Here is a 17,224-nt window from a genome sequence, read left to right on the forward strand (position 1 = left end):
AAAGAGTGGGAGAACGTCAAGCCTAGAAAAATAGAGATGCTTGCAAAGGGCAGAAAAAGTGGATTCCAAGTGGATTCCATTTGGTAGACACATAATGACAGGTGTTAAACAAAACTGGGGAAAGGAAAGCAGGAGAGGCAAAGAGACAGGCACAGAAACATGGGAAGACAGACAGAGGACCAAAGAGACAGGCAGAGAGATACCTGCTGTAATAACAGTGTTGACATTCAAATAGGAGGCTCTGACAATGGGAGCTGGCTGAGGCAGCACCTAGTATGCAAATAAAAAAAGAACGAATCAGGAAATATCAGCTAGCATCAGGACTTTTCAGAGCACACACTGAAAACCACTTGACCCTTGGCATCCCACGAGTGAGTGAGTGTGTGTGTGTGTAAGCCAGCACTTTTGATATTAAATCCTTTGATTTCCCATGCAAATCTATTCATTCCATACCAAGACTATAAATATGTTGAGTTACATGAGGTTTATAAATAGAACTATAGTGGGATTGTCTATTTATACTGAATGTTGAAACAGCTGTACAAATGTACTGAAGTTACACATCCCCTCCAGAGACGTTTAAGGCATATAGACATACTTTTATATGGATAATATGTAGTCTAACAGAGCTTTTCCACAAATAAGTTCAATGAACCATAAAAAAGGTATTTGTCCTTCCAAAATTTTCAAATATATACAAATGAGTCTACTCATCAAACACTGCCCGGCACTGCTGCTTCCCTGAGGTACACCAGTGACATCACTGTGTATCAGAATACAACAGCAGGAGGGAACACAGGAGAGGTTCAACCACATCTACCTGATCCTCATTCAGACCCTGGCTCTGATGAGGAGTCTGTTGTTCACCAACAATCAGCGTTGGCAGGCAGATATCTCAGAATGATAAGTGTGGTTAACATCTTGTATATCACTGACTTCTAACTGACAGGGTGGCTTTATACAGGTAGCACTGCTACATGTTTTTTTGTCTTCACACTGTTATTAGACCAAATATGTAAATGTATTCACAGCCTGACTTAGAGTTTGATAGGATGCCACTGTCTCCTTTTCTCAGTAGATCCAAGTGTAATCTAGTTACAAAGAACCAGGAGATTGGATTATTAGCAAGAGGCTAACTGTTAGCACTCAGGGAGCCAAACATAATACTGCAACAACTCATTTAAACTACCAGTAAATAGTAAATAAATCAAACAAACATCCACACCCTTCAGGAGAGAAACATGGACAAAAGCCTGTGACAAACTACACCAGGTACTATACTGTAGTGGAGGGCAGGTATTTATGGGGTGTAAAAAGAAAAAGAAAAGTTTTGTGTTGATTTATTTATTTTGCCATTCAATGCAGTTAAGCATACTGGGTTTATTCAGTGACTGTCATTCCAATTCCAGTCACTTCTACTCCTGCATTCTTGCCTTCATCATATCTTGAATAGCTACTGTAGGTTAAACATATAAGCTAAATATATTAAAAAACGGAAAGGGTCATTAGTTAGCAAATTAATTCTTGACTCTCTCTTTTATGCACCCCACATGGCCTCAAAGGCCCGATCAATCAAAATCAGATTCAGCTGACATCACCATTGCACAAATTTGATTTCCTTTTAAGTGCTCATCAGTCTTTTGCATCAGTGTAAACCCGTGGTGACTGGAGTAGAAACCGTTCATGTTTGAACTCAGTGGGGTTTGAAGAACTGCAGATATCAACGCATCCTCTGTGGTATTATAGTAAAAGCAATAGTCAATATGGTGTTCTCACGTTACCAGCTGTGCAGCGGATGTGGTTACTTTCAAAAGCTGAGGTCCTTTCTGCAGCGATGGCACATCTGATGGTTGAACCACACTGTCATTGCCTCACATTCTTTTTGTGTTATGTCAGGGCAAAATAAAAGCAATGGAAATCTACACATCTCCACTGTACATAGAGTAAATACCGCTATCACTTCAAATTGATTGGGCAGCATTAAAGCTTTGGAAAGGCCTGTTCATGAACTTTAGGCTTATCAAATCACTACCACTGTTTAAACCCCTCACACAACCCCACAGTTATCGGCTTGCCTTTTTCTAATAATCTTTAATGAGCTGCTCTTGACTTCTTCCTAAATACAATACTCTTAAACTAGCAAAGTGATTGTTGTGGACAATATCTGGAATAGTCAGATGGTGAATTAATTTGCTTGTCTTATTTATTAATTTAATTTTAATCAGCCTACAGTTTATAGATGCTATAATTTTTCATTAAACTACTGCTGTTCTGTAATGTGAAAATAAAAGTTTTACCTGTGAAATTTTAGCTGTAATTTCAAAATTGTTCCACATTCAAACTAATTTCTAAACAGTGTAAATACTGTGATGTTTATGTGGCAAGGCAAAATTTAATTGATTTTCATATACAGATGACATTCAAACTAATAATTAATACTGGCATTTAAAATCACTTTTTTAGGTTTAGCTTAGGCAGAATAATAATAATAATAACAAATGTAATGCATAAATTATATAAAAAAACATTATTATTTAATCCCAGGTTTAACAGATTGTTCCATTCCCATAGTTCTGTGTGTTCATATGTTCAGTACATTGTCATAAACAAGTGTCATTAGCTAGAAACGACACTCGTTTATCACTGTGCTTTTTACTTGTTAAATCTTAGATGTGCATAGGATATTGTTTAAAAGTCGACAGAGAAGAATCTGAATGTCGGTGTATTCACAAAAAAGCAAAAGAAAGAACAGACCGATTCATACAAGGACGCAGAGAAATGCAGAGAAGCTTCAGCAACTTTAAAGTTTTTTATGGGAAATGAGATTAAGAATATGTCAAAGATCTCAATATCCTTACGCACAGTTTCCCAGCATGTATGCTAATGCCCTGTCCTTATCGCTAATACACAACAGGAAAAGTAGGCTAAACAAAATGAAGGAGGAAGCTGTGAAATATAATTCTGAATGCCTATGAGGACTACAGTATCAGCCGCCTTGGATCTGTACTTCATTCGGATGTTCTCATTTGTATCCACACCTGTGTCATTCACAGCCTTACGTCTTAACCTAATTTCATGGTCTGCAGGTTTGGATGGATGGCTCTGCTGCAACTTGTACACTGAGGGGAGGAGAGAGAGTACTGTGTGTGTGTGTGTGTGTGTGTGCATCTGTGTGAGTGTGCATGCACAATAACACAATTGTATGAGAATGACTCAGAGAGAGAGAGAGAGAGAGAGAGAGAGAGGGATTCACTGCTACAATAGCATAGAGAATTGTAGTCACTGCCAGATATTAACCTTTTAACCCTGTACTTTTCTGTTAGCAAAAATACATTAAGCTCCTCTGGATAGCTGGCAGTGAACTGGGATTTTACAGACTTTCACTGAGCGAGAATGAATGATCAGAGGTGGACCCATTTTGTGGTAATGCACTTCAATTACAGTAAAAAAAAAAAAAACTGCTAAAAACACACATTAAAGCGAGATGACATATTGCAGAATTGGGTAACAGCAAATGTTATTGACACTCATGATCTGAAAGTTACATGAACTGTGAGTAATTCCTCTAAATACCATTACAAATTCTTCTAAGAGCTTTGTGCAGCATAATGCCCAAAAGCCCCTTTTTTGTCCGTGTATTTGCTCGGCATATTCTTAAGTAATGTATGAGCACTCCCCCTTTCAGATTGCCAGAGTATCTTCTGGTGTAATGGCTGATTTAGCCAAACCAGACATGACACCAATTATACTGGAAGGAAACTGATTCCAACAAAGCACTCTGCGAGGGCAAACCATACAATGATCAAAGTGACTGGATGTTTTGCAGCAAAATTAGTTTATACTCTAAACTTAATTTTTAACTCAGTCAGAATCTGTAACTCTTAACGCTATTAAGAGAACTCTTAGTTGTTACACACTCTAAAAGCAAAAGGACGAACAAAAGAAAAGATGAAACTACAACGGCTTCAACATTTTGGTTCCATTGTTGCAACAGCACAAGGACTATTTAATTTCCACTGAGCTCCACAGTGTCCTAAAAATCATTCAAGATCATTTCTTTTCCAAACATTACCTGCTAAAGTTGGTGACATTTTAATTTTAGAAATTGGTGAGAAACAGATTTGTTTAGCTCGGTGCTATTTTCATCGAGTGTTTATTGTTGACATGTCTTCATTTGGGATGTTCCCACAAGAAAATTTCACAAACAATGCCATGATAACATAAAACAACAGTGTATGAACTATAACAGGGCTTTTCTTTTTCAGGGGCCAAATGACAAATACGGCATTTATTGAAGCACGGGATTCAGATTTGTTTATTATTATTCCTACTGATAAGAATATGAATAAGAAAAAAAAACAGATGTAAAGTAACTAGTGGTGTGCATATTCAACACCACGGAGACACAGAGAACACAGAGGAAAGAGACAGAGACCATTTTACTATGTGCACCCTCCTGTGTAAATATGTACACCTTTGTATTCCACAGTGTTATGGGTCATACATTAATTACATATTTTTTACAAATGTGAGAAGGGAAACCAAGTCCCTTGCATGTACCATAAAGAGAGAACTGGCTGTGACACTTAAAACTTGATCAGCCTTTTATTCTTTTTGACACCATATGATCTGTAGCCTAAATGGAAAATAGTGATTCATGTGCAGACTCAGTGGGAATATTTGTTCTCTTTCTTCTGTTTTGTTTTAAGGCAACTGACATGATCAAGAGACTTTGTTTTACTGATCTCTGATTAAAGTGGAGTTTACTATGCCGCCACACTTCGATAATGACTGGAAGAACGTATGCCGGTATCGTTATTCAAATGAATTAGTGATGAATAACCCTTATGCGTGAATCACACAAGAACAGCAGCCTAATTTTACACATGATCCATGAGGATAAAGGTACAGAAAGACAAAAAAAAATACATAGTCAAATAACACTGTCAACATTTGAGGCCCCCAAAATTTCACAAATCGTGTTTTCAGAGGAGTTCGTCTTATTGAGGGGAGCTCCCCTGTAGTTTAAACCATGACTAAAACACTGATTTGTAATTTGATCTTACCAATACCTTTTTGTTTTTCCTTGCAGGTCAACTGTTTTAATGCACTTCTATGAATTACAAATGTATATTTTAAGTCTTTACAAGCAGGTCAATCTTAATACAGTAGGTAGGGCATTTAATGTTCTATGTTGGCATCAAACCTGAATTTTGAGTTTAGGGGGGATGTTCCAATAGTACAGTCCACGGTACTTTTAAAGATATTAAAACCATAATGGATATACTAATTATGCTTTTTATTTTCAAGACCCAACAATAGTTTATTATTCTGATGACAATAGTGCCATTTCATGTAAGCTATAATAATTGCATGTAATTACTGATATTATAATAATGTGCGTGTCATAATACAGTAGTTCATTGTGCTGAACTAAGGTACAGACCTACAATATTACTGTAATCAGTGAACCCTAACTATAACTCATAAGCAACCACAAATAGCATGTTAGCGGCTGTTCATGATCAGCTCATTTTTAGGCTGCCTGCCTGCTACTCATCGTCAATCTTCATTCCTGTTTCCAGACACCAGTCTGTTGAAGATAGATCCCTCACATGTCAGAACCACATAGACCATTTCCCAGAGCCCGCTGTGGCTGTCAGGCTTCACAGACCATGAAAGCCGTATATGTGATGCCCAAAATTACCTCATCATAGAATGCCACAGACTCCCACATTGCCACGGTCACAACTTCAGGAGATGCTAAGGGAGCTCACCGACACTCTCTGGCAATTCTTTGCCAACAGATATAATGGGAATCTTCTCAGGCAGAAACATAAAATAAATCTATTTTACAGTATGTGTGGATTGGTTGTGTAGTAAATTATCACAATCGGTAGGTAGAATCCTAGATTTTGCAATGAAGAATGCTGTGCTTTTGACATTTTAATAAGGTACTGGCACCTACAAATTACCGAATCAAAAACACTGTAAATCTCTATGAAGTTTTGGAATGTCAGCACTCAGTGTTATACTCTGTCTCCTGTCTTAACAAGAGGTGTCTGATTCAGGAGTGGGGAAGGAACCCAACTCTCTCTGGTACAATTATAGAAGCACACTGCAGTCACTTAGCCTGCTAATACACAGTGTGATATTAATTACTATTTGTAAACAATGCACTTTGCAGAGATTATTGCATGCACTTGGCATCCTCCATTTGTGTTTGCTAATTCTCACAAGTGATTAAGTGGTGAAGCTAGGACAGCTGTTCAAGATGAGTTCATTGGCATGTTTAATTAATTGCACTTGAGATAATTATTCAATCATTACTTTGATTAATTTTCTGCATCCCAGATAATGCATCAAACGTCTGCTTGATGTTAATAGAAAAACATAAGTTGAACAAGACTAACCATTTTTTGGAGCTTGATTTAGGACTAAATTGTGCTCTGTGAAGAAATCAGCCAGCCATGATGGGGATTCATTAATATGACTGCACAATGATAAGGCTCACTAAAGAGGCACCACTAAGGTTGTTCTAATACCTGTCAGGGCTGCATCTTTTCCCTTGTGTTTCCAGAAACAACAACACGCCGTTACTGCTCACTTTAATGTTTTGAGTCAATTCAGTCCGCATTAAGTTTCAAACATGCTTATGCTTCACCCCCTCTGATATGCAGGGTAGCGGCAACATCCAGCTGAAGGAAAGCCAGGCAAATCATTTGTGAGAGATCTTGTCAAACAGATTAATTCCCACCCTGGGCCTCAGGGTTCTGGACCGTTTTTCTGTCATGCTGCTTTGCCAGGCTCCCTCTTGATAATACCCCAAAGATAAAATTGATTGTTCAGGGAGATGTGGGATGGGGAGTATCTAAAAGGACCTTGAGCGACACATGAAGCTCTCTTTTTCTCTCCACTCCTCTGCATGTGAAAACACAGAAACAGTCAAACTGGCAGACACATGACACAGTGTGCCAGCGATAACTGACTTCGTAAGGAAGTTTCTGGGAAGTGGGGACTTCTGAGAAAGATGTGAAAGGACAGAATCAACCCTCGTAAAATATCCCTGTCTAAGAATGTCTGTGCTCAAATTACCATCAATGTGGAATCATCAGTAGCTTAGAGAGAGGGTTGCCACACCGGTATTTAGTTACACATCTACAAGTTCAGGAACATGATTTTCTCTTCTCTAACAATCCGAGTTCAAATGAACTAAAGATGTGACAGCTGTATCAGCTTCTACACAGAAACCAGTCCACAGGAATGTCAGAACAACTACTATAAGAATCTGTGGGCATGCTGTCCACATTGCTATTGTAAAAACAGTTCCTTCTGGAAATACTGACCCATTTAGCCTCACTATACACTATAGCAATCAAATGCAGTCACACATTAAGTGAAGCAGACCTTTCCCATAACCCCTTGTCACCTCAAACAGCTCACTAACAAGTAGTAATCCTTGCTGTGACAGTCTGCAAGCACAGTGTCTTAGTCTTTCCTCACCGCTGGCCTTCAAAAGCCACCAAAATACCACTCTAATCGAGGCAGTTTTCACAGAGGGGAAAGCAGAAGAGCAGGTACATTGTGGCAGCTTTGGTTTTTTTTTCCAATAGCCCCCTGGCACTTGAGCTGCCCCTGTCACCTCCACTGGCAGATGGTGCAAATGAGCCTTTATATGTTGCTGCTAGTCATTAAGGATAGGCAGCCAGCACACAGTCACAAGAGATCCATGATTGCTTGGGTGAGAAAGAAACCAAAAAAGAAATTGCTTTTAGTTTTGTTCTAGTCAAAACACATCAGTGACTGCTTCAGAGGTGGATATAGTTCGGATCACTACTAGTGCATAAATCTGGGTTATTTTGGGTCTAGAACGACTTGGCTGTTATTATTTTAATATTTTTTGTTGCACGTACTGAGGCGGTGTTGTCAAGATTCATACTGCTGTATGAATAAGAAATGAGATCACTGAATTGTTTGTCGGTACAGAATGCACATTTGGTTCTTTGTGCAAGGGTTCTCAACGTAGTGGAAGTGTTGTCCAAGAATATGTCATTTTAAAGAAGATTATGTTTGGCAGTTTCCCTGGATATGTATTGGGATCTCAGTTTAGTGAGCATTTCACACATACTCATACACATTGGTACACAACCCTACATAAACAGTCCCTAGACTCGAGTTGTCACCGCTGTCACAGTGTGACATCATCAGCTGAGCTGGCAGTATCCCAGTGGTGTCCTCCGTCAGCAGAGTTCATCCCAGACGGGCAGTGGAGCAGGGATGACAGCCCAGGAACGAGAGCTCAAGGGCAGGTACAAACTATTGGCAGGACATTGGGGAGCAATTATGAGTGAAGCTCAAAGGAACCTGCGATTTGTTTAAAACAGCTCAGATCCCCGTTAAGAGATAACAGTTATCGCCAGCTAGCTAGTCACAAAGTAAGTTTGAAGCGTAACTGGTGACAGATTAATCAAATAAACTCTAACTTAACTTAAGAGTTTAGATTGAAATAAATTAAACTGGCTTTTCTGTCAGTAAAATCTTGTCATACGCCATCCAGGAAATAGTAAATGTAGTGATGTGATTAACAAGCTGGCCTTTTGTGAGCTTTTTCACTCCTCAGCATTTGCATCTTCAAGCCTATAGAAATCCAACAGGAATAGATTCAATAGCTACCACTGACACTCAGCACATCACTCTCCATAAAATACCTTAAAATGATCAAGGCAGACAGATAATGGCTTGGAAGAGGACTCGCCTTGCTGCCCTGTGACAGACATTTCCAATTAAAAAGGGTAAATAACTTTAGATTCATCTGTTTCACCCTGTCCCCAGATTTATCAGTCCATCGTACTCTAAATCCATTCACCCCTGAAATGGTAATATCACAGATTTGGATTTCCTAGGCAAAGAAAAATGTCACAGAGTTCCAATATCCTCACGCTCCTATTTAAATCTCCCTGCCCTGTCCATGTTAGACCTTTCACAAGGCAACCCAAGCGTGGGAGGAAGTCAGCGATATTAGTATACTAACATTGTACAAGTTTGCAGGACTGTTGGATTTGACTTTGTATTGATTCATATAGGGGAGCTGTTTCACAGTATATTGTGTAGCTACATTTGCCAAAAGGAAGGAAAGGGACCCAATGCAATCAAGGAAAAGCTTTCTATGTGTTGGTTATTTTCTACAAATCTCATACAGAGACTAAAGCTAACATTCCATTTTGTGTACAAACATGTCTGTGAATCCAGAGTCTGGTCTAGCTTCTGTGCTAAAGGCGTTCATTGTTGTAGTATTAAAAACACCCCAGTGAGCCACACTGTCTCTGTATGCGGCTTGTGACAGACAAGAAAAACCTGGAAAAGGTTCAGCCTTATCCTTCACCACCTATTGTTCTATGTGGACTATGTGTTAATTCATATAAGTGGACTCCACCCTTGCAGTTAGGCTTTTTCACTTAATCTAAATGCATAATGATTTCTATAAATGGTTAATGCCTTGATGTGTCTTTTACTGAAATTGTCAAAAAAAAAAAACAACACTGCATGTAACTGGAAAAAAAAAAATCAGAGCACCAGTTTTGTATACAAACCCAACACCCAGAAATTTAAATTTTTCCCCAAGTTAAAATTGTTGTACCTAGCCCAACCATGACCTAAATCTGGTACAACCGGTTGCACAGACTAATGCTGCAGGTGTGATGGTTTGCTGCCCAAAGTTTCACCAAGTGCTAAAAAATGAAACCGGTTCCAAAGCCAAATTTACCCATGCTTCCATCACAAAAATCCAGCCAAGTTCAGACCCCTGATGTCCAAACACAACATGAACGCATCAATATATAGCTGCATCAGCCCAACTCTGCTGGCTATCTGGGCTACTTGCCCTTTTCAAATAAATTCTGCCTGTATTAACAGAATTCTGCTTTATGATGGTAGGGACCACCCATTCTTTAAAAAAAAAGCCTATCCTTTTTGTAAATGAAGTGTCATGACTCATTAATGTGATGAATGACCAAGCATCTCCCTGTGACCCTAGCATCAGCCCAGGCGTCACTCTTGCAGGCTATTCCAGGTGAAAGCCCAAAATTTAAACGTGTGGCTCTAAGTGCTGAGGCAAGCAGGTCTGCTCTTTTCAGATATTGAAGCTCCTGAGGAGCTATTTCACTAGTAATATCAAATCATTACGTGCACCCATATTCAGTCACTTAGAGCTATAGAGAGATGGATGGAAAGACAAATAGAGGCCACTGTCAGCTGTAAAGGCTAAATGCATGTAGGTCACATTATGTTGGAAATATGGAATCAAAACTCTTTGGTCCTAATTCCATTTTATTGTCCACAAATGCTAATTACTAATAGCAATTTTAATTCATAAAGGAGGTGATCAATAAAACACGATTTGGCAAATGTGTCATTACTTATAAAAGTAACTGAATCTCCAGCCACATCCATCTCTGATAGAATCATGCCTTTAACTTTGAATGGGTCCCACAACTTTGTGTATACCTTCAATTATGCATAAAAGACATCATGCGGTCCTTCAGGTGTTCAGTGTCACTGGGTAAAGGTAAGCTAATGTACTCAAATGTCTTTAGTTTAGCCCTTGTATTATTTCATTCCACTTTAAGGTATTAGTCTTCAGCTCTTCTCTCAGTACACAGAGTACATTCGGCTTTTGAGGAAAAATGGCAGTACTTTTACGTATGTTTGTGCTTCTGGGTATACAATTCTACGGTGCTAAACACTCACAGGTTCACACAAACCACTTAATACAGAACATTAAATCTGGCAGCCACATTGTGCCGTTGACTGTACTGTATAACACACTGTAACACAAGTACTGATTCCTTGCAATTATGTCCACATGGAGTCTGTTCATAAAATCTATTATAGCCCAACCACTTTAAAAGACACTTACCTGGGTGCTGTACTCTGACTCTTGGATGGCTGGACGTGGTTGCTATGAGAACCGGCCTGCAACACAAGGGAAAAAAAAAACAAAAACATCAGCAACTGCTGTGCTCACAGGTGGGCATTTAGATAGTGAAGACAAAGTACAGATGACTGATTTGATGAACTGTCAGCTCTTGAACAGTGTAGCCTACAAACAGTGTGGCTGACTAATGGATTATGTGAAATGCACCTGCACTTATTAATAAGCAGCATGTGGTACAGTGTGTGTGTTGCTTGTTAATTAGCAACTCCAGTGAAACATAATGCCAAATTCCCAGTCCGTACACCGCTCAGTTTCCCACTGTTACGAGTCACAGTCAGCCATCTGTAAAGACTTCCTATTTCTTTACCAGTAAAAATACATTTTTTCCATGGAACCTGTGAATGTCATAGTCATCCATCTATGTGTGTGTGTGTGCGCTGGACATGCACACTACATGCACAATTGCAGTTCGGAGAAGAAAAGAGCTGAAATGTAAGCCAGATGCCTCCCTCGAAGGGCTGGCTGGATTTGGCATTTGGCAAATGCCCGCCTCACCCACATACATGCCAGAAAGAAAGAACAGAAAGCAAATGTGCCCCTCCTTATGGCAGGTCAGATTTTAAGGCAGCCCAGATATTTGAGGGGCCTAATTACAGGGCTAAATGTAAAACTGGCATATGATGCTTTTGCCTTAAGGGCTTGATTTCCTTGTTCTCTGCTGTTTTAACAATGAGGCTGTACTTGACAGTCCAACTGAGTCTGTGTTTAAGTGGCTCTTGAGTTCAGCCTGTTTTGTGTAACAAAAAGTGCCACAGAAGATCAACTTGAAACTCAAATATGAGGCTAATAAATGCCCATCAGGACACTTCTATCAGATGCATCTAAAAGTCAGCGAACAGAGATAAACTAAAACCTATTTTTGACAACTTACTGATTGCTCACCTTGCATCAAGACAGAACTTCTAGACATTACACTAATTTAAGTCTATATTTGTTGGTATTTTTTTGCATAGCTACTGCAGTGCAACGGTTTTATCGCTTGCATAATAAAACAGGAGACACAGGTTTGTCGTTCAGTTCACAAGACTTGTGCCTCTAACTCTACCGGCTGTCATATCATTCCACAGGGTGTTAAGTTCATGAAGAAACTCAAAATTAAACCAGCATTACGCAGCTTTGTTAAATTCACTCACAGGTATCATTTAAGCTAAAGGTTAAGCTAAACACCTTTCCAACGTTCAAAAAACTGTCAGAAGGATGATACCAACCCAGATGATATTAAACACACAGTAAAATATATTCCAACAAATGTGTGAACTATTTGAGTGTTCATTCTCATGCTGAGACTTTTTTGATTTAAAGAAATAGCTGACAAAATTTTGGTTAGAATTATGAAGCACAGTAGAATAAAACATGAAAATGGGCATGATGAACAACAACACCATTTCCTAACTTTTGATAGTCTTACTTTAGTTTGGCTTCTGTAACTGACATGCGCCTGCATACTGTATTTCTGCCATGGCCAAATGCCGCTGGAGACGGGATGATCCCCCTGGTGCTTTAGCAATCTGGGACTCCATTCCCACTTCTTACTTTTCCCAATTTGCGTCTGGAAGTCTCCGAGTCCTTGTCTTCATTAAGGGAGTTCCTCATTGATCAATCACTGTCAGAGGAGCTGCTCTGTAATTGCACTGTGGCCTAATCATGACTGACGTCTCATCCCCTCCTGCTCTGTCACAGGTCTCAGGAGAGAGAATGTTCCATGACTTTCACACCTTCAACCTCAAGGTAGGTCTCTCTAAGGAGTTCACTTGTCTCTCTGTGGTTTATCTTTTGAGCTATATGGTTTTATAGTGGATATCATAACAACTTTGAATAATTGTGTAGGTGATGAGGACAAGGAAGCTAAGATGGTAATGTGAGAAGGACAGTTTGAATGTTTGAGGGCCACAGTGGCATCACTACTGTTGGTTTTTCCCCTCTGATAAACAGCAAGCTGCTTTGAGAAACTGTGAAAATCAGCTTTTGCTTTTTATTGTGCATGGCTGCAGTTCTCAGCTGGGGTTCTTAATATTCATCAAACATGCCACATTGTCATTATGAACTGATTGATATTTACTGTAGGATTTGTCACATTCATCGAATAAATCTTACGTCTCTAATGCAGCACCATACACTATGGGCCACTAAAACGAAGTATCAATATTTATGTGCTATTATTTAATAGTTTATCCTCACTTGAAACATGCAGACCTGCACTGTATGATACAAACCCACATTCAGACTCACATATTGTACAGTACGTGGGAAAATAAAACATCATAAACCTGATGGCCTATCACTGCTTAAATCTTCTTGTATCTACATGTTGGCTTTGTTTTGTACCACTGCTGAATCAGACTACGCAACACATTCAGTTGGACCAGAGAGAGAACCGAGTTCGCTTTCAAGTTAACTCACAATGTGAACGCAATAAGAACCGAGTCCCTTGTTTGTTGGTCTACTTTAAGTGGACTTAGTTTGGTTCATTTAAAAAGTACTACATGTGAAAACACCCTCAGACTACCTCCCTCCTTAGAGTTACTGTGTGTGGGGAGAGTTCAAGAGGAACTGCTTTGAGCAAAAGCAGCAGCAATATACTGATAAAACCAGCAAGAGAGTCTGGATTTAAGCCAGTTCATGCTCATAAGATAACTTTATGACCATTTACTGTGATACAGATACTGTAAGCTGCTGTAGTGCTCTACCAAGACAACCCTTCTTTAGCTACAGTATAAACTGCACAAGAGTGATGTTTCTTCATCTGTGCTGTTCATTGATTTTCCTCCCCAATAATACAGTAAATGGTTATTCAGTAGGTGATAGTGTCTCATAAACCATGAAAAAAATCCTGCTCACAGTTAACTTTTCTCAGCTGCAGCACACGGTGGGAAAGTAAGTTTGTCGCCAGCCCCTAATCTGTAGTGTCACATCAATACACTGATCTTTGGGGAACAGATTGGAAGAAATGCAAAACGATGAACAGTGATTTTCTGGATTGAAATGCATATCTGTGCCATAATATTAAACCCACTGGGATGCAAAAGTTCAGAAAACTCTGATTTTGTAAAATGATTTGTGAGTCTCCCATTTTTGCCGCCAAAATGTGTTTCACATTGGTTTGACAGCACAGATTAGTCTCAGGACTCTGATGATCTTGCATTAGCACAAAGTTCATTCTTAAACACAGTGACTGGACTGAATGCCTACCATGCATGTAAAATGCTGCCCTCAACACGTTACTCTGGAGGATTTTATATATAGATGTGCATGATATGTCATCTCCACAAGAGGGCATGGACACAACTGCAAACATCCCCTTCCAATATGCTAATGCTATCGCATGCCACGTTTGATACTAATGCATTTCATTGCACATTTTCAAATGTCACTGATATGATAGCTGCAGCAGTGGCATCAAAAATATTTTGACTAGGAGGGAAACTGCAGCACAGACCTCAGTCATTGTGAATTCTGCCCACAGTCTGAATAAGAGAAGGTCAGGAATGCTGAGCTCTCCCTCCTACAAAACATGATTGTTTTATTAAACTTGGAAAACACGTTGATGATTAATGTCGCTGTGGCAATACATAAACTGAATAATATGAAAATTGCTTTTCCCTGACAAAATAATGCAGCTTTTAACTCTGGTGGAGATAATGCACTGTCATTTTAAAAATGTTACCAATTACAGGATTAAGGAGTTAGTCATGTGGGAAAGCGGATATATGTACACATTCTGTTGCTACAGAATGTGTACACTATACTTAGTGCCAAAAACACAAAAAGAATCACCCTGGGGAGATTTTCTTTTCCACTTGCAGTGTCCACGTAACCTCGCCTTTATAACTTCAGTGCAAATAAAATGAAGTTTAGAATTGCCCCACTGGTATGTGAGATTGCAGGGACCTTGGCATTTACTAAACCTGCTATGTCATTGTCTACAAAACTGCTCAGGACCATGTACTATGAGGGAAGTTTTAAATTTAAAATGTAATCAGCACAATCACCACAAGCAATCAGTTCCTCTTCATTTCACCTGAACGAGCCCCCCGCTAAAATGAGCCTGTTAAATAGAGGATCTTATCATGCCTGGATTAAGTTTTGACTTTGATTAACATCTGTAGTCAGAGTTTAGAATGTCAAAGCTCAAGTTTGGGAAAATTTTAGTTTTTAAAATGCAAAAGCAGGCGTCATTATCAAACAAGGCTTCCACAATCTCTGGTCTTTACATTTGTATATAGAGTAAATTTGAGCCCTGGAATAGCTCTAGTAATACAAAATCTAAACAATCTAAAATTGTGATGGGTTCAAGACTCGCAACAGAAATTGAGAAAAAACAAAATCCACCTATTCATACCTCCAAAGTTCACTAGTTGACATGTATCTTTTGTTTAATTGGTAAACAAAACAGTACCAATGTCCTCAACAAACAAAAAAAAGTTGCATGTATTGCTTTAAATATCATCCGCATCACATCACACATTGAGTTGTTTTGTTCTTATAAAATTGTAAAGGGAATGAACATCTAAACAATTTCTGTTAGTAGCACTTGTAGCAATCATCCTAACATAACTGGGAACAATTGGCTTTGGGAGACCAACATACTGTGACAAGCTACACAGGTGCAGCTGCAGGTGTTCATGCATCCTGCACACCTGGCCACTACAAAGGAAAAGAAGGAGAGTCATAGAAAAATCACACAGAACAGTGGAGGCGGTGACGGCTAAGCACCACACAGCATTTGTATTGCATTAGGTTTTTGCAGTGTCAGTAAACCTGCCATGAAATTAATTCTCCATTTACCAGAGATTTAAATTGGTAAGCAATTTGTAATTTGAGACCATAAGCTCATTCACAGTGTTTGTCCACACTGCTTCAATGGGACATGAATTTAACTGTCTATATTCTATTGGCTGCAGGAGTTCTGCCATGTTTTGATAGCACTGTTTAATGAATGAATCACAAAGTGCAAAATATTGTTTTCCTATTTTTCTGGGTAATTGTTTTTAGATAAACAGTGCTGATACAGCACGGCACGGCAAATGACAACTTGGAAAAAAAAAAGGACAATGGTTCAAATGATTTACAGGAATTAGGAACAAAGTACTGTATTTGCAGATATCCAGAGTTCATTATGAAATCCATAACAAGCAGTAGTGACTGAACATTTCGTGAGATTCAGTGTCACTGAGTCTGGGCTCATTTGGCTAAAGGCAAACCAAGCACACAGAGGCTACATCCAGACTTAATAAACTGTCTCCCTGTTCACAGAGGCATGCCGAGGTGAGAACAACTCCCCAGCACATCCTCAGACACATCTGTGCCCATGCTTCTAAAGTAATGTTTCTGTTGCAGGGGAAATAGGTCAGACATGAAAACCTCGCTCCTTCCATCTCAAAAGATCCTTCACACTTAATTAAGAGTGTTATTGTTGAGGGTGAATGCAAAAACAGTTTTTTGTGTTTTTCTTAGCTTTTAACAATGTTAACGAAGGGCCTGCCGTCCTCCTAAAGTTCATTTTACCCTAAAACCTTAAATTTCAGAAGAAGCTTCATTCGGAACTGCACAGGCACAATAATGCCAACCTGGCCCTCATTTCGACAGTGAATCATTCAGATTGCACCACTGTGATTGCTTAATTAAATGCTTGGCTGTCTAATGACTTTGCTTGAAAGGAAATTAAATGTCTAAATGCTACAGAATCCGCGGCGAGGTGAACAGAAATCAATGGGACATAGTGCTGGAACCCAAGGTGTTTTCCGACTTGTTAAGGGTGAACGTTTTGTATTGATGCCGTCCCTTAGTCACTGAGTCAAAAGCTCATTCCTCTCAGTCCAAAGCATTGATTAGTGGCATACAAACAGTGTGCTTACTTTGTGCTTTCTGGGGAGGTCTAGGAAGGTAGTTTACGATGCCTCACAGGTCAGCAGAGTAGGTAAGGCTGCGATTATATAGAGAGGTAAAATTACTAATGGCATTGCCTATTATAAATTACTGGAAAAGCAATAAGTATAAAACTCAGATTAATTTACTTGCTGTAATAAGTAAATTTAGAAGACAGTCTCCTTATTTAATCCATATCACCATCTCAGTTTGAGTTCCCATACAATGCGTATTATTCCTTATTAATCACAAAATGGCAGCAAAGCGTGGCTATGTTTACTTCTCAATAACTTTCTTCCTTCTTCGAGCATATTTTCAAAGTGCTTTACCATCAAAGCCTAAAGGCAAACACTGAACCCCAACCCG

The 17,224-nt window shown here is 39.2% G+C and overlaps 1 protein-coding gene across 1 annotated transcript in view; it reads left to right on the plus strand.

Annotated features, from left to right (window-relative positions):
* LOC109966549 (receptor-type tyrosine-protein phosphatase delta) overlaps positions 1-17,224 on the plus strand; it is a 322,783-nt gene that overhangs the window by 138,120 nt on the left and 167,439 nt on the right. Inside the window, 1 exon segment of the mRNA XM_020611458.1 lies at positions 12,674-12,721. The gene's annotated coding sequence lies outside the window, so the exon portion shown is untranslated.

The sequence above is a fragment of the Monopterus albus genome, unplaced genomic scaffold (genome assembly GCF_001952655.1).
Source record: "Monopterus albus unplaced genomic scaffold, M_albus_1.0 scaffold113.1, whole genome shotgun sequence".
In the NCBI taxonomy this organism is placed as follows: domain Eukaryota; kingdom Metazoa; phylum Chordata; class Actinopteri; order Synbranchiformes; family Synbranchidae; genus Monopterus; species Monopterus albus.